This window comes from Podarcis muralis, chromosome 5, assembly GCF_964188315.1.
Source record: "Podarcis muralis chromosome 5, rPodMur119.hap1.1, whole genome shotgun sequence".
In the NCBI taxonomy this organism is placed as follows: domain Eukaryota; kingdom Metazoa; phylum Chordata; class Lepidosauria; order Squamata; family Lacertidae; genus Podarcis; species Podarcis muralis.
In genome coordinates this window covers 14,907,426-14,929,577 of record NC_135659.1, presented here as the reverse complement: position 1 = coordinate 14,929,577, position 22,152 = coordinate 14,907,426, and the positions used below count along the sequence as shown (strand labels likewise).

At 46.3% G+C, this 22,152-nt stretch overlaps 1 long non-coding RNA gene across 1 annotated transcript; it reads right to left on the bottom strand.

Moving 5' to 3' along the window:
- Positions 1-19,438: 19,438 nt before the first annotated feature.
- LOC114598621 (uncharacterized) lies at positions 19,439-21,843 on the bottom strand. Its single transcript, XR_003707093.2, has 4 exons — positions 21,635-21,843; positions 20,969-21,421; positions 20,450-20,612; positions 19,439-20,223 (listed from the first exon to the last, which is right to left on the bottom strand). It is a non-coding gene; the product is annotated as an uncharacterized LOC114598621 (long non-coding RNA).
- Between the last annotated feature and the right edge of the window lie 309 nt (positions 21,844-22,152).

The following is a 22,152-nucleotide window of genomic DNA, read 5'->3' as shown; positions in this document are numbered from 1 at the left end:
AATTCTCACCACCAACACAGACAAAGGTTTCATTTTGTTAATTAATCAATTGATTAATTTGAAGGGTTTAATTAAAATAACATTGGGGCAGTTGAATCTCATTACAGTGAATGTGTGGAGTGTAGGAGGAATGAAACACTGTGTCTACAAGACACCAACATGGTATAAACCCATTTAACAACACAATGGGTCTCTTAAACTGATGGAGCGATTAAAATGCAGATGTATTAAACCACTCAGTATTTTTTTAAAAAAAATCATACCTCCAGAAAGCTTTCATTTGAAAGGAAAAGGACATAAGCAAGGTTTAAGGGGTCTCTAAAATTTAGGTGACGCAGGTGGCGCTGTGGGTTAAACCACAGAGCCTAGGACTTGCCGATCAGAAGGTCGGTGGTTCGAATCCCCGCGACGGTCCCAGCTCCTGCCAACCTAGCAGTTCGAAAACATGTCAAAGTGCAAGTAGAAAAATAGGTACCGGTCCAGAGGGAAGGTAAATGGTGTTTCTGAGCACTGCTCTGGTTTGCCAGAAGCGGCTTAGTCATGCTGGCCACATGACCTGGAAGCTGTATGCCGGCTCCCTCGGCCAATAAAGCGAGATGAGCGCTGCAACCCCAGAGTCAGTCACGACTGGACCTAATGGTCAGGGGTCCCTTTACCTTTACCTTAAAATTTAATAGGAATCAGCGCAGGGTGGTTTGTTACAGACATCAGAAACGACTCTGTATAGTATCATTTCATTTTTAAATCATCAATACATTTCAGTTTAGAGCACATTTGGACTTCAGTGGTACCTCCGGTTAAGAACTTAATTCTTTCTGGAGGTCCATTCTTAACCTAAAACTGTCCTCAACCTGAGGTACCACTTTAGCTAATGGGGCCTCCCTCTGCTGCCGCGCCACTGTCACGCGGTTTCTGTTCTCATTCTGAAGCAAACTTCTTAACCCGAGGTACTATTTCTGAGTTAGCGGAGTCTGTAACCTGAAGCATCTGTAACCCAAAGTACCAATGTACTTGGTCGCTGTTACAGTGGTACCCCGCAAGACGAACTCCTTGGAAGACGAAAAACTCGCTAGACAAAGGAGTTTTTCGTTTTCTTAGCCGCTTCGCAAGACGCATTTCCCTATGGGCTTGCTTCGCAAAACGAAGCTTGCCCCGGACCTCTTTTGAAGCAAGGGGCGGCAGGGAGAAGATCGCTTCTCCCCATTGCCAGCCCCGCAATCTCCGCGCGCGCCTTCCCCTCTGTCCCCGGACCCCTTTTGAACCAAGGGGCGGCAACGGGGAGAAGCGATCTTCTCCCCGTTGCCGCCCCTTGCTTCAAAAGAGCGTGCGCGCCTTCCCCTCTCTCCCCGGACCCCTTTTGAACCAAGGGGCAGCAACGGGGAGAAGCGATTTTCCCTGCTGCCCCTTCCCTTGCTTTAAAACAGGTCCGCCCGCGCCTTCCCCTCTGTCCCAGGACCCCTTTTGAACCAAGGGGTGGCAACGGGGAGAAGCGATCTTCTCCCCGTTGCCGCCCCTTGCTTCAAAAGAGCGTGCATGCCTTCCCCTCTCTCCCTGGACCCCTTTTGAACCAAGGGGCGGCAACGGGGAGAAGCAATCTTCTCCCCGCTGCCCCTTGCTTTAAAACAGGTCCGGGGACAGAGGGGAAGGCGTGCGGCGCTTCCCCTCTGTCCCCGGACGGTCTCCATAGGAACGCATTGATTGATTTTCAATGCATTCCTATGGGAAACCGTGCTTCGCAAGACGAAAAACTCGCAAGAAGAAAAAACTTGCGGAACGAATTAATTTAGTCTTGCAAGGCACCACTGTATTCTTATATTAATCATCATTTTATTTTCTAATTTCATTAAATCATCATTATTATTTTGCTATTTTTCTGGTTTTACACTTAGATTTTACTATAAAACAGTACACCATCAAAGAGAAGTACAAAATCATGCACTAAGGGACTGCTAGGGTATTCAACCGAAGATCTAGAAGGCAGAGAAAACCTTGAGAGTCATGCATTATGGTAAGCTGAGTCAGCACTTTAGTGCCATTGCAAAAGGCCATGAATAATACTCTGGGTGGCATGACTAGGGGAATTTCAAGAGACATAGGAAGTAATCCTACCAGTGACCTTAGCACTTACCAGATATTTGCAGCATAACTATATTTCCTTCTGGTTACCACAGTTCAAGAAATGCCTAAACAAGCTGCTGGGGTATGGTAGCTATTGAGTGAAGAACAACAAGATTTAGGTCTCTAGGAAAGACCAAGGGTATTTCTTTTAGTTTAGAAAAGTATTGACTGAGGACAGATCTACAGATTATTATTAATTATTATTATTATTATTATTATTATTATTATTATTATTACTTTAAAAAAATTAATATTTTTCAAATTTATACATTTTCATTAGTTTTACAATCAATTTAACATTTCAAAAATTGACTTCCTTCCCCCCCTTTCTGCGGTTCCTTAAATCTATTTTTTAATATCTTCTACATATCCAAATTCATTTAACTTACTCATTTGCTTATCTACTCTAAATATATACTCTTATAAAATTGCAGATTATTACAATAATCCTGCAAATATTTTAATCTGTTTCCAATTAATCTGCAAATATTCAATAAACCATTTCCATTCTTTTATAAGAAGTTTGTTATCTTGATTTCTTATTCTTCCGGTAAGTTTCGCCATTTCTGCATATTCCGTAAGTTTTTCTATCTATTCTTCCGCTACTGGGACTTCTGCTTCTTTACATTTTAGGGCAAGTAACATTCTTGCTGCTGTAGTAGCCTACATGAATAAATTTCTATACAGTTTAGGTAGTTCTGTCCCTATAATTCCCAAAAAAACCTACACATTATGATAAGCACACAACGGTCACTGAAAACGGCAGCCTGTGCCATTTAATACATCTTATCCATATTCTGTCATAACAGATATCAGGGCATAGCTAAGCTTCATCACCCATTATCTATGGGCTGGGAGGATACCTAGCACAGAGCTGCTCTGAATTATTGTTAACATGCAGTTCCAGCAGAGGGAATGCTTCATTCCAGCGAATGGGAAAAACTTTGGACGATGCATTGTGTCAGTCACGAAAAGTGCACTTACTTGCGGACCCTTTCTGAGGTCCAGAGGTGCCTGGGCTGCTTACTTTTGAAGCTCCTAGCTATAATAAAAATGTAAAAAGACAGCACACAAAAACTATAGTAAAGTAAAGGGGTAAAGGGACCGCTGACTATTAGGTCCAGTCATGGCGGACTCTGGGGTTGCAGTGCTCATCTCGCTTTATTGCCTGAGGGAGCCGGCATACAGCTTCCGGGTTCATGTGGCCAGCATGACTAAGCCACTTCTGGCAAACCAGAGCAGCACATGGAAATGCCGTTTACATTCCTGCCGGAGCGGTACCTATTTATCTACTTGCACTTTGATGTGCTTTCAAACTGCTAGGTTGGCAGGAGCAGGGACTGAACAACGGGAGCTCACCCCGTCGCGGGGATTTGAACCACCAACCTTTTGATCGGCAAGTCCTAGGCTCTGTGGTTTAACCCACAGCGCCACCCACGTCCCTCACAAAAACTATATAGGCAAACAAATAAAAAAGTGAGGGTGTTTACTTACTCTGCGTCCAAAGTGCTCCTTCTGCAGGTTTGGGAAGAAGTGTACACACCAATATTACATCTATTCTTTATCCTGTTACTTTTTACAAAAAGCTATGCTCTGAGAGTTTCCCCACAAACCAGCTTTGATCCAAAACTGGAAGGTGAGAGGACAACCTAACTGCACTTTAAGTCAGTAATGTGTACATACCTGGGCAGTTCATTTGTTATAAACAGCTGATCTGAGAGGACGCGTTCATCATGGCCTAATATTGTGCCATCAGACCCAACTTATTCATATTGGTGGACATTTTAGACTCTTTAAGATGACAAATTCTATATTGGTTATCCAAAAGATGGTGACTTTTACTAAATCACATTTTCATTTGCTTAAATTTGCAGCTCTGAGCTCGGTCCCTGCTCCTGCCAACCTACCAGTTCAAAAGCATGACAAAGTAGATAAATAGGTAACGCTCCGGCGGGAAGGTAAACGGCATTTCCGTGTGCTGCTCTGGTTCGCCAGAAGCGGCTTAGTCATGCTGGCCACATGACCCGGAAGCTGTACGCCGGCTCCCTCGGCCAATAAAGCGAGATGAGCGCCGCAACCCCAGAGTCGGCCACGACTGGACCTAATGGTCATGGGTCCCTTTACCTTTACCTATAAGGATGAAAGAGGGGCTGACCCAAACTTGCTGCTCATTCGTCCAATGTTCAGTGATAACAGCATCAATTATAGTGATAAGTTTATCCCAGAATTTTCCTTGGTGACTGTGTGTGAAGACTTCTCCGATTGCATTATCGACCCTTGTGGTTGCAATGATAAATGCGCAGACCTCGCATAATTCCTTGGATATTCACACCCCTAAGTTGAGGCAAACGATTGCTCTGCAAATTTGCTGAATCCAACAACTGATCAAACCAAAGGAAAGATCTCATCACCCTCTTTGGAATGTTTTTGGTGGGGCCTTATCTTAACTCCCTGTTCTTGGCACAAAATACTTTCCTTGTACCAGGCGGCCAAAGCACGGTCTGTATGTAATGCCCTTGCTTGCATGAAAGGGTTGCTTAAGAACAATGTCAAATTCTATACAGAGGTTAACAGGCCTCAGGGCTGCCACCTTGTGGTATGGCTGACTAACAGCTTTGTCACCGACTGCGGTTTTTAAAAATGCACCCCTAAAATGTTTACAAAGATTATACCAAAAAAGTGTGTTTTCACGATGAACCTGTATCAAATTTTATTTTTGATTAATTAAGGTCATATAAACCACGCGGGTGGCGCTGTGGGTAAAGCCTCAGCGCCTAGGGCTTGCCGATCGAAAGGTCGGTGGTTCGAATCCCCGCGGCGGGGTGCGCTCCCGTTGCTCGGTCCCAGCGCCTGCCAACCTAGCAGTTCGAAAGCACCTCCGGGTGCAAGTAGATAAATAGGGACCGCTTACTGGCGGGAAGGTAAACGGCGTTCCGTGTGCTGCACTGGCTCGCCAGATGCAGCTTTGTCACGCTGGCCACGTGACCCGGAAGTGTCTCCGGACAGTGCTGGCCCCCGGCCTCTTGAGTGAGATGGGCGCACAACCCTAGAGTCTGTCAAGACTGGCCCGTACGGGCAGGGGTACCTTTACCTAAACCAGACATTACCAGATTGAAGTATGTGACATATGATACACTGCCCTGGACCCCTTAAAGGATAGTATAGAATGAAGATGGCGCTATGGTCTAAACCAGTGTTTCCCAACCTTTTTTGGGCAAAGGCACACTTGTTTCATGAAAAAAATCTCGAGGCACACCACCATGCCAGATGGGGAAAGGTCACTTTTTACTTATGTAAAAAAAAATAAAAAAATAGTAACAGCATAGAAGGTAATGGTTAGGCTAGCATCCCTCTTCCAAATATGCTAGGTTTTTATTTGCAGGGACTGTTCTACATGGGAAAGCATTCAGCACTGTCATTCTCCCATCTGCCATCTGAATTGGTACTATTCTGGGTCAACTTACTCTGCTGCATGTGTAGATGAAAATGGCACCAAGTGTGGGGGAGGGGGCAGAACAGGTTTCAGATACAGGATATTAAGCATACACGTACTTCAGACTGAACTGGTTGCTTGTTTGCAAGTTTTCATTTCCCAAATGACTGCCTTGGCAAGCGCAATACCTACCAGGCTCAACGCCGGTCTCGCGCTGCCGCTTCCCGCGCTCTCAAGGACCCGGGAGGAGGAAGGCATGAAGGGAATCCCGAAGGCGCGAAAACCTCGCGCATGCGCAGGCCTTCCGCCTGCGACAGCCCAGTAGGCCGGCCGAAGCGAGCGGCGATGGGATGTGGGAGGGAGGGAGCTTGCCGCCCCGCATGCAGGGGCGCCGACTTATAAAAAATATTGGGGGGGCCCATACCGGGGTCCTGCCCCGGGAAGTTTTCTAAATTTTAGATGAAAATTAGTGAGTTTTAAAGTATTTCGGCGGAGCCGGAGCGATTGGGGAGGAGGGGGCTTGTTGCCGGATTCTTCAGCTGGGCCGGAGATCCGCTGCTGGGGGGTCCCTGGGCCGAGTTGTGAGCACGGCCTGCTGAAGGGAGATCCAGCCGATTGCGCGACGGGGACGGCCGGGGCTCTCCGGCTAGGGCGCGCGGCTGGCTGGCTGGCTGGCGAGGGAGCAGGTGGGGAGGAGGCGGGGGGTATAACGCTCTCAAAATAAACCGGTGCGTAAACGCAGGTGGCGCTGTGGGTAAAAGCCTCAGCACCTAGGGCTTGCTGATCGAAAGGTCGGCGGTTCGAATCCCCGCGGCGGGGTGCATTCCCGTTGCTTGGTCCCAGCGCCTGCCAACCTAGCAGTTCGAAAGCACCCCCGGGTGCAAGTAGATAAATAGGGACCGCTTACTGGCGGGAAGGTAAATGGCGTTTCCGTGTGCGGCTCTGGCTTGCCAGAGCAGCGATGTCATGCTGGCCACGTGACCTGGAAGTGTCTCCGGAGAGCGCTGGCCCTCGGCCTCTTGAGTGAGATGGGCGCACAACCCTAGAGTCTGTCAAGACTGGCCCGTATGGGCAGGGGTACCTTTACCTTTACCTTTAAACAAAATAAGCAGATGCCCCTTCCACAGTGCCAGTACTTTACTGGGTCTCTTAAATGCAAAATTGCAAGATCTTGATTTCCCACCACCACCTAAAGGGAAGGATATGAGATGAGCAATAGCTGCAGGGAACTTCCCGAGCTCAGGAACCTCGCCCTTCTTTAGCAAGACTGAAAGTAAGTGAGGATCCTGAACAGCTACGGGAGGTCAAAGAAGGGCGGCTGCAGGTCCCGAGGGCTGAAGGCGCCACAAAGACCAGCGCTGCTCTGCTCGCTCCCTCTGCCTCGCGCGCCCAGCCCCTTGCCCCGCAGAAGAGACCCGGGTGGTTGTCATGACAAACCCATTACCTCTTCTTAGGCCCCTCTCTCTGATTCTCGCGGGAGCGCGAATCCTAGCTTGGAAAGCCTTAGAACGGAGCAGCGCAGAAACGCAGATCCCAATTGGCCAAAACAGCTGCCACTCTATACGGGGGGCGGGGGACCGAGGGAAAAACGAGGGGAGCGCTCCGGAGCGGCGCGCTCTAATAGCTTATCGACGGGAGTTCCTGGCCTGGCTAAAACTACAATTCCCAGCAAGCTTTGCAGCACGGGTTGCCTCATTGGTCCCAGCATGCAGCGCCTCTCCAATTACTGAGTGGGCAATAAAAAGCCGTACTAGGCGTGTGAGAGGCAGAATAAGGATGGGAGGCAAGTCAGCTTCGCCGCGGTCTCCTTTCAATAAGCATGACTTTCGAAACACCAGGCGTGCTTCTTTCTCGTCACGTTCAGCCTCGCTCGGTTCCCCTTCTTTCACACAATTTCTATCGGCCCGTGCGAAACTTGCGTGCCCTCCTCGGCTCTCCCCTCACCTCGCACCCTTGGGCTTATCTCCTCTTTCCCAGAGCGTGCTTTCGGCGACCAACTCGGCGGAATGCTTCCCTCTCCTAATGGTGGCTGGGCGCGTCCGTCATCGGGAGAGGGGTGGGATCTGTGGGCTGGGCGAGGGCTTGGTTGGCTGCCTCGGGATTTGCGCCTCTCTTTGGGTTGCGCAGTCAGGCGGCGGGTGTGCGAGAGAGGGAGAGCCGGGCAGGTCGCTCCTCTCTCTTTATCTCTCTCCGCCCACACGCGCCTCCCCCACCCCACTCCGCCCGAGACAGCGGCGGGGACTCTGAGGCGGCGGCAGTTAGAGCAAGAGCAGACGCGGGGGGGGGGGGGATGGTGCGTCTCGGGGCCTATGCCTGCGTGTGCCTATGTGGGGCACGTTACAGCCCCATGACGTCAACGCCACGCAGGCAGCCAGGCAGGCAGACGGCGAGAGCCCCGCGCTGGGTGGCCTCTCCTCGCCGCCGCCACCCCGCCTCTCGCCGCCCGACTCGCCCGCCTCCCTCCCACGGCACATCAGGCAACGTCTCGCGGCACACTAGTGTGCCGCGGAACACCGGTTGGGAAACACTGGTCTAAACCACTGAGCCTCTTGGGCTTGCTGATCAAAAGGTCAGCGGTTCGAATCCCCATGATGGGTTGAGCTCCCATTGCTCTGTCTCATCTCCTGCCAACCTAGAATTTTGAAAGCACGCCAGTGCAAGTAGATGAATAGGTACCGCTGCGGTGGGAAGGTAAATGACATTTGCATGTGCTCTGGTTTCCATCACGGTGTTCCGTTGCACCAGAAATGGTTTAGTCCTGCTGGCCACATGACCCGGAAACCTGTTTGTGGACAAACGCCGGCTCCCTTGGCCAGAAAGCGAGATGAACGCTGCAACCCCATAGTCACCTTGGACTGGACTTAACCGTCCAGGGGTCCTTTACCTTTAGTATAGAAACACAATACAGACAGCTCCCGGTTTAGACACGTCCAAATGAGGTATGATTGGCCGACCAGGTGAACTAGCAGGATGGGATGGCGGTGGATTGGTGGACCAAATGGGTGACAGCGGCTTGCAGCACTCCTCTGATTGGCTCAGCAGTGCATGTGGAAGGGAGCTCCTCCCGTTTTTGGAACGAAGAGTCCTTTTCTGGATCTAAACTGGGGACCCCTTGCCAATAATCTCTGAGCTTCTCTGTGACGCCAGGTCTCCTACTGCTCTTGGTGCAGACTAGGTTCTGAGGCTGGGTGCTTGTGAGTAGTGTGTTAGGATTGGGCTAAGGAACTTCTCTTCACAAGTGTGACCCCCCCTCCCCAATCCAGATTTCGCTATGAGCATAAGCCTGTACCTGAGAAGGGAAGCACACATCATTGAAAATCCTAGTAAAATATTCTGAACACGGAGCTGAACTTGTTTAAAAAAAGCCAAAAACGTTTTGTTTCCATGCTGATATCCTATTTCCAATAAACCTTTAAAATGCTGAAGAGTAAGGTAAAGGTAAAGGGACCTCTGACCATCGCGGACAACTCTGGGGTTGCTCATCTCGGTTTATTGGCTGAGGGAGCCAGCGTACAGCTTCTGGGTCATGTGGCCAGCATGACTAAGCCGCTTCTGGCGAACTAGAGCAGCGCACGGAAATGCCATTTACCTTCCCGCTGGAGCGGTACCTATTTATCTACTTGCGCTGGCATGCTTTTGAACTGCTAGGTTGGCAGGAGCAGGGACCGAGCAACGGGAGCTCACCCCATCACGAGGATTCGAACCGCCGACCTTCTGATCAGCAAGTCCTAGGCTCTGTGGTTTAACCCACAGCACCACCCGCGCCCCTGCTGAAGAGTAATGCATATTATTAATGCCCATTGCATTTTTGTCAATAAATAGGGGATCTTCAACTTGAACTTTTATATTTTGAACTGATGCTCACATTTTCAATCCCAGCCTGGATGTATTTCAAATGCTATTTAAAACAGATTACAGTCTCACTTTTTAAAACAAAAAACAAAAAAACCCACAACTTTAGTTGACTTTGGCTTGTATCCTTGTTTCTGGGGAAACTAAAGGAAATGCCTAAGGAGAAACGACAAAAATATCCCTTCTTTTTGCAATAGGGTTTTCTCGCTATGTGAAGTCATAGGTGAGTTTTCTTTTCTTTTCAGTGACTCACTACAAAAAGGGATAGTAGTGGATAAAGCGTTACACATAATTCATACCGCAGGAGGAGAGGTATACATAACGTTTTGAAGGAAGTGCTATCATCATTTGTTCATTTCCCTTCTCGGGAAACCACCCAAATGATTTTGTTTTAGTAACACACTTAGTTGTAATACAATTTTCGATGTAATCTAGATCCCACTGAGGTCAAGAGGGAAGAACCCACAGTGATGTTCATGGTTGTGTCACGTAGTCGCTAACGGACAGGGGCGGCCATTTTGTGCGCTAGTATCCAGGAATAAGTCCTACTGGATTTATTGAGACTTATTTTAAAAAACATTTCAAGCTTTTCCAGGAGACGTTTTTCGTGCTTTTGCTGATAGTCTTTTTTATTTTTCTGTAACGCCACTTCACATCTAGAAATTATGAACCTCCCTTCTCTGTTGCTATGTATAGATTTTGCCCAGACTGCAAAACGCGTCAGGAGAGAGAATAAAAGTAAAGAGCGCTCTATGTGCTTGCTCATCTATACCACCATTGCTCCTGGCAGAACAGCTTTTGCAGGTGTTTGTGTTGCTTAAGCAACTTGCAAATATAGATGGTGTTGGGAGGGGGTTTGGGGGGGAACCTAAGACTAACGACAAAGTGTGTTCTCCTTCATGGAGAGCATGTGTTGCGGTGGGGGCTGACAGGACACTCCAAAGTTGTGGGGCAGGCTAATTGACCGTTGGCCACTGTTGTGATTGGGCTTCCCTTGTTGTTGGGAAGAAGTTAATATTGCCATTTGTTGATTGACAGCCAGAAATGCTAAAACTCCCTGCACGAGGGGTAGAGCTCCCTCTTTTCGCCCCGTGCATTGAATTGCCAATCCCCCCTCCCTATACTTAGGGTCGTTCGCTTTGACCTTGCTATGCCTGTCATGGGGTCGTCTGCTCTTGGGCCCAGGGCCTGGTAGGAATTTTGTCCATCTGACTGATTGGCTAGGGCCATTTGGTTTTTGCCTACTGCGTAGCAAATCATCACAACTTGTAAGGTTGTGGTTAGGCATTGGTTTATGGTTTGGTTGGTTGAGGGGCATGGATTGGCTGTGCCTGCCCCTCCAATGCTGCTGCTGCAAGGGATTCCATTAAAGGAATACAGGGGCTCACCATTGCTTTTGTCCAAACCTTGTCAAGGGGCTAGGGCCACGCAAGAGCCCCTGGTTGCATTTGGGGAGGGCTGAGGGCAGGTTCCCTGCTCCATCGCTACCCCCAAATGCATTCCCCTTTTCTGACTTTCTCAGGCTTGCGGAATGTCAGTCTGTCCCCCACTGGGGGGGGGGGGGCAGATAGTCGCAACCAATGCCTAAGCAACCACTCACATTTTTTGTATTTTAATAAAGTTGTGGCCAAAATTATGCCAAAAACCTTAAACAAAATTTCTGTGTGATGTGTGAGTTATTTAGAGTGGCCCTGGGGACCTTGATGCGCAAAAAGTAAAACTGGATAAAAGCTATTGCTTTTCTTCAGTCTGTCATAGACATGACTGCATACAAGCAAGAGGAGCAGTCTGAGTGGGGGCAGAAGGGCAAGAGGGAGGCTTGCCTTTTTCTCAGACAGCTGAAAGCCGTGGGCTGCAGCCAGGGGCGTAGTGTTGCCGGGAAAATCCGAGGGCTCCCTTGGACAAAAACAAAGACACCAACCAGGATAACTTGGAGCAAAACAGCAGCCTGTAGGCTTGGCCTTCTTTGAACTGTTGCAACAAGGTGCTCCCCTCACTTGCAGGAGAGAGAAAGGACACAGAAAAAATGGTGTACAAGGTCTTATAAAGACTTTTGAAATTCCCACCCTGTAGGTCAAGACCAACCCCAGAAACCTCATACATACATCACAGAAAGGAGGGGTTGAGGGAGGAGTTGTGGTGGCAACCTGAGTGTCCTGTCACCTGGCTGGTTCCCCCTTTCCCCTTCCCCATGAGTACTTTCCAGGTGACAAAGGGGAGTTTGCAGTTTCCTGCCCCCAGAGGGAAGAGCTGATTATTGTCCTTTGTTCCAGTCTGTGCTGAATCCACTCCCGTATGCAAGTTCTTTGTGATCTTGATGGTCTTCTGTCTAGGACCATCAGGGTTGGCATAGCAACTGGGCAAGGCTCCTGTGGATGTGCTGGGATGGTGAAGGGATTATGGCTGCCCTGTATCAAACCTTCCCCATTTTGTAGTCCTTCCTTCATGGAGTAAAATAAAAGTGGAGCAGTACAAATCCGATGTATGGTTGATTTTCTATGAATTTATAACAGAAGCGTAGCGTATGTAGTGTGTGAGTGTGAGTGTGAGTGAAGTTTGTACAAACTGAATGATGGGGGGGGGGGTTCTGCTACAGTAGGAAGGGGAGTGCGGTGGTATAAAATTTTATTCTTCAAAATCAGAGACAACAAATTCAGTAGCATCATTTGCGTTTTCTGCTAGCTGGAATATGTCTGAGAGTCAACAGCTTAAAATATAAAGAGTGTGGAAAAGCTTTCAGTGATGTGGTTAAGTCTTCTTGCTTTGGTTGCATGTTAGAACTTAAAAGCCTTTTTTTAAAAAAGGCCAGTGGTTTTGTTTATGAAAAATAATAACAAACATCTTTGCTTTTCGGCTTAAAACTGAATCTATTCCAAGGCTTTATTTCAAAGAGATCCAAGATTCCGGAACAGGAGGTCATGCAAGTTCAGTTCTTTGTATACAGTATGCCCAGCAAAACATGTTGAATCTTTTGAGAATATTCTGAGGTTTAGTATTTCATTTCCTGGGCGGAATACAAGAAAAGCAGTCTGCTAGATTACTTTCACAAAGCTGATATTGGCTGGCAAAAGGAAAGCTAATTTTAAAGCAGATAATGGTGAAAATAACAAATCTGTGCAACTGCCTCTCAGAAATTGCCTAAATGCTATTTTATTCTGTTTTAATCAGCTTCCCCCCCCCCCCGCGTCTCCACACCCATCTTTCTTGTTTTTGTATCCATTCTTCTTTCGCTGGGACGACTTCTTCTTCTTCTTCTTCTTCTTCTTCTTCTCCTCCTCCTCCATTTTTGGGCAAGAAACATTCTTGCTGCTGTAGATGCACCCATACGGTTGGGAGAAAGAACCGCCAGGGATAAAAAAATGACAAAAGACTACCATATTTGCAATACAAATCTTTATTAGAATAAAAAAATTAATTGGGGAAGGGGGAAACTGGGCCTTGGTTGAGAGAGCTGCTGGCCTCACTGTTGCCGCTACCTGGAAGAGAAAAGAACAGAAAAGATTCTTAATATTTCCATTTATTATTACTGCAAGGATCTCCAAGTGGCCCACATTATTCTCCCTTCCTCATCCAAACCCTAAACTCTTCTTAAATCAGGGAGCTGCCTCCCGTCCCCCCTCCCAGCCAGCCAGATTCTCTCTGTCCTCCCTGTTCTTCATGGACAAAGATCAACACTCACCACTGGTGGAATCACTGGTGGCATCCATCCCCTGGTCCTTTGGCCTCACATAAATCGTATGTATTCTGATCTTTTTCCCATTAATCTTCACGGTGTCTTCGTCCAGGGGATGGATTTTTATAGAGCGGCAACAGGAGGCCAGCAGCTCTCTCAACCTGCGGAGTCCGGAGCATCTAGGAAAGGAAAGAAAGAAGGTCATGACACGGATTATTTCCTTGATACTCTCTATCCCTGCACTGCCAGCTATTTCCCTGAAAGCATCTAAGGGGGCCCTGAGGACAATCTTTAAAAATTAATCTAACCATGACCCTATGTGTCTAAATCTTAAGGGATAGCTAAAGAAATAGGGGAAAGAATAAGAGATTCTACTTACAAGCGAGACGACTGAACCTTCATTTTGTCGACAACCAAAAGCACTTTCTAAATACAATCATTAAATTCAAATAGTTGCTCTGCCCAAAGTTCTCAGCCAAGTCACTCAGCAGGGGACGTGTCATAATGGAGGACATGACATCATCACTCTAGCTACCTCGCCTAACAATGGGCACCACTCCTCTTAATATTATTTTTCAAATGTATCTTTCAGTGGGTTAAGTGGTTTTATTTAATTAATTTAGAATATGGTTACCAGTTTTTTTTCCAATGAATCCGGGGACACTTTTTTTTTTTTTTAGCTGAGTAGCAACAGGGAGCCTGTAGTGGGGATAGTGAAGCAAAAGATCCTGGGCCCAAGCACACATGCATATTGTATAAAGGTGCAAAGTTCTTCTTTTGCACCCTGTGAAACATAAATGCACAGAGTTTTTTAAAAAACTGGGCAACGGCCACCCGCCCACAACTCCCAAGCCATCCCCGATCAGTCAAAACAAAGGGGGAAGAGGGCAGGAGATCTGAACCACCAGATGTCCCCGGTTCCCCTTCAGAAGTGGCAGCAGCAGCGGCAGTCAGCAGCCCGGAGTCAGCCTGGTAGCGCAGTTGGCTCTGGCTGGCTTCAGGAGTAGCTTGCTGCTGTGGCACCCGCCAGTTTGCTTCCCGGAAATCCCCATATGATGTGTCTTGTGCACAACACATCATATGGGGACTTCTGGCAAGGAAAAATAGTGGGCGCCATGGCGGCGAACAGCAAGCAGCTCCTGAAGCCAGACAGAGCCAGCTGTGCTACCAGGTTGGCTCTGGGCTGCTGAGGCTGCCGCTGCCACATTTCCTGGGAACAGATTTGCAAATCTGGGGACTGTCCATGGGAACCGGGGACGTCTAGTAACCCTAATTTAGAAAAGATCCACAGCTGGCTTCATGCAGCACATTTCTGGACAGGACAAGAAACACCTTGCAAACACACACACTTTTCAACATGGCGGGGTCACCAAGGGACAACACTTCTGGCCTTGACTATGGCTGCTGTTTCTCACTTAATAGTTAAAAATAACCCCTCTCAACACCCTGTAGTAATCTGTCCAGGATTACGATGAACAGGAGCAGGACTTCACCCTTAGACCTCCTCGTCCCCCTGTTTCTTTCAGTTTCTGCCCAGTGTGTTCTGCCAATAAACAGCTTTCCTTAGGTTGCAAAGAAGTGAAATGTTATGACTCTGTGGGTACCAGACTCCCCTTTGCCATGAGTTTCTCGGTGCCAGGCACTGAACCCCTGGACACTGAACATCTGGGGAGTTGATCTAAGCCTTGTTTCAATGCACCCCAAACTCTCCATTTGATTCTTGGTTATTAAAAACTGTTTGAACCCATTTTATTTCATTCACAAAAGAAAATCTGACATGTGATTATCATAAGGGTTTATAGACAACGGGTAACAGGTTTATTAATCCTTTTCATAAGTTATTATTTGTCTACTTTAATGTATTATTTATATATAGTAATCATTTAGAGGTTGGGGTGGGAAGCAGTTTTGAATAGGAAACTGGTGGATGGATGGCTGTCATTAATTCAGATCCATTCCATAGAATCATAGAATCTTACGAGTTGGAAGGGAACCAAGGGTCATCTAGTCCAACCCCTGCGATGCAGGAATCTCAGCAAAAGCATCCATGGCAGATGGCCATCTAGTCTTTGTTTTAAAAACTTCCAAGGAATCCACCACCTTCCAAGGGAGTCTGTTTGTTTTTATGAATGTTTAATCAGAATCTCCTTTCTTGTAACCTGAAGCCATGGGTTCGAGTCCTACCCTCCAGAGCAGGAGAAAACAAGCATCCTCCCTCTTCCGTGTGACAGCCCTTAAGATAGTTGAAGATCTCCTCTCAGTCTCCCCTTTCCAGGCTAAACATACCCAATTCCTTCAACATCCTGCTTAAATTGTGGCTCCCAGAATTGGACACAGTATTCCAGGTGTGGTCTGACCAAGGCAGAATAGTGCAGTACTATTACTTCCCATGATCTGCACAATTTATATCTGAATTGTTTCACAGTCATCTCGTCTGTGCTGCCCCAGCATGGAATCTTTAGGTGCTGCAATTTACTACGCTTGTCGGCCTGGGTATGGTGTGCCCCTTTAAAGAATTTTCCTCCCACCTGGGAGGTTTCCGTTGTCTTGGTTCTAAGAATGTACACACTCAGATGGCCACAGTTTCTGTTTTATATTCAGTAGGGGTGGTGTCGCAATGCACCCCACCTGCGATGAAAGGGTGTCCCGAGGGGAGTCTCCGACCGCAAGCGCACAGTCTGAAATTTTAATAAAGTTGTGGCCAATTTTCATCCCAAAATACGTCATCAGGTGTTTTTCTTTGTTGTGAGGTCTGACTCCCTTGCAGGGGGTGGGGGGGTACTGAGCTTTATTTCAAAGAGATCCAAGATTCCAGAACAGGAGGTCATGCAAGTTTGGTTCTTTGTATACAGTATGCCCAGCAAAACATGTTGAATCTTTTGAGAATGTTCTGAGGTTTAGTATTTCATTTCCTGGATGGAATACAAGAAAAGCAGTCTGCTAGATTACTTTCAATCGCACTCATTTCACACGCTAGCAAGGTTATGCATAAAATTCTACAAGGAAGGCTCAAGCAGTATGTGGATCGAGAACTCCCAGAAGTGCAAGCTGGATTTAGAAGAGGCAGAGGAACCAGAGACCAAATTGCAAACATGCGCTGGATTATGGAGAAAGCTAGAGAGTTCCAGAAAGACATCTACTTCTGCTTCATTGACTATGCAAAAGCCTTTGACTGTGTCGACCACAGCAAACTATGGCAAGTTCTTAAAGAAATGGGAGTGCCTGATCACCTCATCTGTCTCCTGAGAAATCTCTATGTGGGACAAGAAGCTACAGTTAGAACTGGATATGGAACAACTGATTGGTTCAAAATTGGAAAAGGAGTACTACAAGGCTGTATTTTGTCTCCCTGCTTATTTAATTTATATGCAGAATGCATCATGCAAAAGGCTGGGCTGGATGAATCCCAAACTGGAATTAAGATTGCTGGAAGAAATATCAACAACCTCAGATATGCAGATGACACAACCTTGATGGCAGAAAGTGAGGAGGAATTAAAGAACCTTTTAATGAGGGTGAAAGAGGAGAGCGCAAAATATGGTCTGAAGCTCAACATCAAAAAAAAAGAAGATCATGGCCACTGGTCCCATCACCTCCTGGCAAATAGAAGGGGAAGAAATGGAGGAAGTGAGAGATTTTACTTTCTTGGGCTCCATGATCACTGCAGACGGTGACAGCAGCCACGAAATTAAAAGACGCCTGCTTCTTGGGAGAAGGGCAATGACAGGCCTAGACAGCATCTTGAGAAGTAGAGACGTCACCTTGCCAACAAAGGTCCGTCTAGTTAAAGCCATGGTTTTCCCAGTAGTGATGTATGGAAGTGAGAGCTGGACCATAAAGAAGGCTGATTGCCGAAGAATTGATGCTTTTGAATTATGGTGCTAATTTTAAAGCAGATACAGTGGTACCTCGGGTTAAGTATTTAATTCGTTCCAGAGGTCCGTTCTTAACCTGAAACTGTTCTTAATCTGAAGCACCACTTTAGCTAATAGGACCTCCCACTGCCGCCGCGCCGCCGGAGCACGATTTCTGTTCTCTTCCTGAAGCAAAGTTCTTAACCTGAGATACTATTTCTGGGTTAGTGGAAACAAAAAAAATTCCTTGCAGTAGCACCTTAAAGACCAACTAAGTTAGTTCTTGGTATGAGCTTTCGTGTGCATGCACACTTCTTCAGATACCGAAAGCTCATACCAAGAACTAACTTAGTTGGTCTTTAAGGTGCTACTGCAAGGAATTTTTTTTGTTTTGACTATGGCAGACCAACACGGCTACCCATCTGTAACTGGGTTAGTGGAGTCTGTAACCTGAAGTGTATGTAACCCGAGGTACCACTGTAATGGTGAAAATAACAAATCTGTGCAACTACCTCTCAGAAATTGCCTAAATCTATCTTATTCTGTTTTAACCAGCTCTCCCCGCCTTCCTCTCTGCGTCTCGACCCCCATCGTTCTTCCTGGACACTATGTTCCAGCACTGAGGGCCTTCTATCGGTTCCCTCACTGCGAGAAGCGATGTTACAGGGAACCAGGCAGAGGGCCTTCTTGGTAGTGGCGCCCGCCCTGTGGAACGCCTTCCCACCATATGTCAAAGAAATAAAGAACTGTCTGACTTTTAGAAGACACCTGAAGGCAGCCCTGTTTAGGGAAGCTTTTAATATTTGATGAATTCTTGTATTTAAAATTTTTGCTGGAAGCTGCACAGAGTGGCTGGGGAGCCCTGGCCACATGGGCAGCATATAAATAAATTATAATTTATTTATATTTATATTTATATTTATATTTATATTTATATTTATATTTATATTTATATTTATATTTATATTTATATTTATATTTATATTTATATTTATATTTATATTTATATTTATATTTATATTTATATTTATATTATTATAGCAGCCACAAAGGAAGTAGCCAAACTGTAGACTCCTGCAGTGAGACCCGGGTTTTCCACCCATGCTCACAACTGTTGGAAAAAAGCAACCCCAAAAACTAGCATGTTTGTAAAGGAATAGCACAAAAATTATCTGTTTATTTATCTTTTTTAAAAAGTATGTATTTATTAAGTTTGCATAACAAATTTAAATTCAAACACATCATTCACCCCTTCATTTAGGATTCTCTGAATCCTTTGACTTCCCTCCCCCCTTCCATGGTTACCATTGTCAGTCTCTCTCTCTTTTTCATCTGCTTTTCGTATTTTCTCTAATTTGCTAATAGAATAGCAATCCATTTTTCCATAGTTTTTGTAAAATGCAAGCATTACTCAAATCCTGCCAAAGTTTTTGGTTGTTTAGAACAGTGTTCTCTCAAAGGCAATATAAATTTCCCCCATTCTTTCTTAAAAAATTTCTCTTCCTGGTTCTGATTTTCCCGGTCAGTTTCGCCATTTTGGCATAGTTCATCAACTTCATCAGCCATTCCTCTCTGGATAGAATTCTATCTTTTTTCCATCTCTGGGCCAGTAGTATCCTTAGTGCTGTCATCATGTTGGCTGCTCCCTGCTTAAAACGGGGGGCACACTTTGCGTGGACGCGTGCAGCCCCTAGATCTGGAGCGGCTCCAACAGCATAGGTTTGGCCTTGCCTTCCCTCAGGTGGGATACCTGGAGGTCTCCGCCTACCTCAGTCATTTGCCCAATCCCACCTGGGGGAAGCGTTGCCAAGGAGACCAGGCCAGGTAGGGGAGGGATTACCTGCCCACACAATAGAGGGAGGATCTTACCTGGGAATCCTCACTTGGCTCCAGAGCTTCTCCCACCCTACCCACCCTCAGTTAATGTCTTATTTTGCAGGTTAACTTTTCTTCACAGGTTTTGCAGGTTAACTTTTCTTCACAGGTATGCGGGTGCTGCTACGTTAAGGTCGCTGTTAAAGGGCCGGAAAGGAATTTCCCTGCATTGGCAGGTTTCGCCTTTCCCATAGCAAAACGTCACAACTTTGGCGGTATCAGGCCTTGGGCGGAATCCTTTAGTCCATCTTCCTCTTTGTGGCGGCGATACCAGGGTTCCCCGTTAAAGGGGTTTCTGAAGGGAGGCTTTGACCGTACGCTGAAAGGTCATCATTGCTCTCCCTTGCGGCGGCGGCGTAACGGCGGCGGCTATCTCTGCTTGAACATATGTTCTCCAGAGCCGGCCCATCCCCCCCCCACACACACACACTGGATAACCCTGATGCTCCCTAGGTCCCCGGCTGGGGACCGGGGAGGGAGAACGCCCAATGCCTGAGCCAAGGTCTACCCACATTTGAAATTTAATAAAGTTGTGGCCAATTTAATCCCATAGCACATTGTCTTGAGTCGTTATTCCACATGACGGGGGGACCGCGCGGGATCTGGGGACTCCGCCTGTCCACGCAAACATGAATAGTCGTTTCTGCTCCCTCAGAATCTCTATACCTAAAATGCCTAACACAAAAAGCCTCTGTTTCCCCCCACGAATGTTATTTTAAACATTTTTTCAACTCATTGTAAATCATTTCCCAGAATGTTTTAATTATCTTGCACGTCCACCACATGTGGTAGAACATGCCTTCCTTCTCCTTACATTTCCAGCAAACATTTGAATCAGTTCTATACAATTTTGCTAGTTTTACAGGTGTATAACCACCGATGCATCATTTTCATATAATTTTCCTTCAATGCACAGCACACTGTAATTTTTAAGTCTTCCCTCCATAACTTTTCCCAAGATGAAAATTGAATATTATGCCCAATGTCTTGTGCCCATTTTATCATTAATGTTTTGACTTCTTCATCCTTAGTTTTGCACTCTAGCAACAATTTATACAATTTAGAAAGTAACTTCACATTGTTTTCCAATAATTCCTTTTGAAACCTTGAGATTTCTGTACTAAATCCATCTTTCTTATCTATTTTAAACGCATCATTTACTTGAAGGTATTGCAACCAGTCTGTAACTAACTGTCTTATATCTTCAATTGTTGTTCTACTTCTATGAGCGACTCTTTGTAGCCTCTTTAAAAAGTCTGTTCCCTTGTGACGAGAGACCACACTGGAGACTCATGGTGTTTTGGAAATATATACTATTTATTTATATATATTTTTGTATTTTTGGGGACGGGGGAACTGGGTCTTGAAGGGGAGAGAGAGAGCTGTGCTGGAGCTGCTAGTCTCACTGCTGTCACTGCCTGGAAGAGAAAAGAAGATAAAAGATTCTTAATTTTTTCATCTATTATAATGTTGATAACTGATTTTTCCAACAAGGATCTCCAGGTGGCTTAGGTTATTTTACCTTCCTCTCTTCCTCATCCTATCCCTGAACTCGTCTGAAATCAGGGAGCTGCCTCCCCCCGCCCCGGCAAGCCAGATTCTCTCTGGCCTCTCTGTTCTTCATGAACAAAGCTCAACACTCACCACTGGTGGAAGAACTGGTGGTATCCATCCCCTGATCTCTCAGTCTTACATAAATCGTTCTTACTTTGATCTTTCTTCCATCAACCATCACAGTTTCTTCCTCCAAACAGACAAGGGGATGGATTTTGAGGGAACGGCAACAGGAGGCCAGCAGCTCTCGAATCTAGGGAAGAAGAGGGGAAATAGTCAGGAAATGGGTTCTAGATACTTTCTTGATACTCTATGACTCTGTGCTAAATTTGGGGAATCGGTCAGCTGAACCTGCTTTCAGAAACCTCTCATGGAGAGTGCAGCAAACAGTTGAACCCATTTTGTCAAAGGACCCTCCAAAACTGGGAGATCCCCTTCTTGTGATGATGCCCACAAGGGAGAAGGCAAGCCATTCCCCTCCAAGCAGCTAAGGGGGCCCTGAAGATAATCTTTAAAAATTAATCTAATCATGACCTGGTTCCCTTTGTGTCTAAACCTTAAGGGATAGCAAAAGAAGCAGACTGCAGAAAGAAGAAGAGATATACTTACAGGCAAGATGAAGAAATTTTCATTTTTCAGAAAACACAATTTACACCAACGATCTCTTTTCTTTGAACTATCCATAAATAGGGGGACGTGTCAGAAAGATCCACAGACACCATCCATATCAGCAGTGGTGGCCTCCATCCCCTGGTCGCTTGGTTGAACATATAGTGATTTCATCTTCACTAATGTTTCCTTCTTATCCTTCATGACCATCATTCTCTCCTCCGATTTCTCCCTCACAGACCCCATGGGTCTCTAACAGATCAACACTTGCCACTGGTGGAATCACTGGTGGCATCCATCCCCTGGTCTTTTGGCCTAACATAGATTGTTCTCGGTTTAATTCTCCTCCCATCCACGATGACGCTGTCTTCCCTCATACAGTCCAGGGGATGGATTTTGATGGAGCGGCAACAGGAGGCCAGCAGCTCTCTCAACCTGCGCAGACTGGAACATCTATGGAAGAAAAGGAAGAAGGTCACAAAATGGATTCTAGTTATTTCCTCGATACTCTCTATCCCTGTACTGCAAGCCATTTCCCTCAAAAAATCTAAGGGGGCCCTGAGGACAATCTTTAAAAATTAATCTAACCATGACTTGGTTCCCTATGTGTCGAAACCTTAAGGGATAGCAAAAGAAGCAGACTGCGGAAAGAAGAGATATACTTACAAGAAAGATGAAGAAATTTTCATTTTTCGGAAAACACAATTTACACCAACAATGTCTTTTCTTTGAACTATAGATAAATAGTTGCTCAGCAAAGTGACTCAGCAAGCGGAAGTGTCAGAAAGATCCACAGACACCATCAATATCAGCAGTGGTGGCCTCCATCCCCTGGTCGCTTGGTTGAACATATAATGATTCCATCTTTACTAATGTTTCCTTCTTATCCTTCATGACCATCACTCCATCCTCCGATTTCTCCCTCTCAGACCCCCATGGGTCTCTAACACCAACTCTCACTCCAACTGCCTCCCTTGGAACTCTGGCCAGTCAGGAGCTGTTGTCAGTTAACGGTTTTCTGGCGGAGGAAAAAACACTTCGGTGACTCAACCTGCTCACTAAACAAACTTTTCTGTTGCATGTCCCACCCCCAAAAATTATTGCGTAGGCGAGGTTGCATATACCAGCCTCGATGCAGCAATGGGCAGGAATCGTAAAAAGTATTTGGGGGTTCCTGCTTAAAA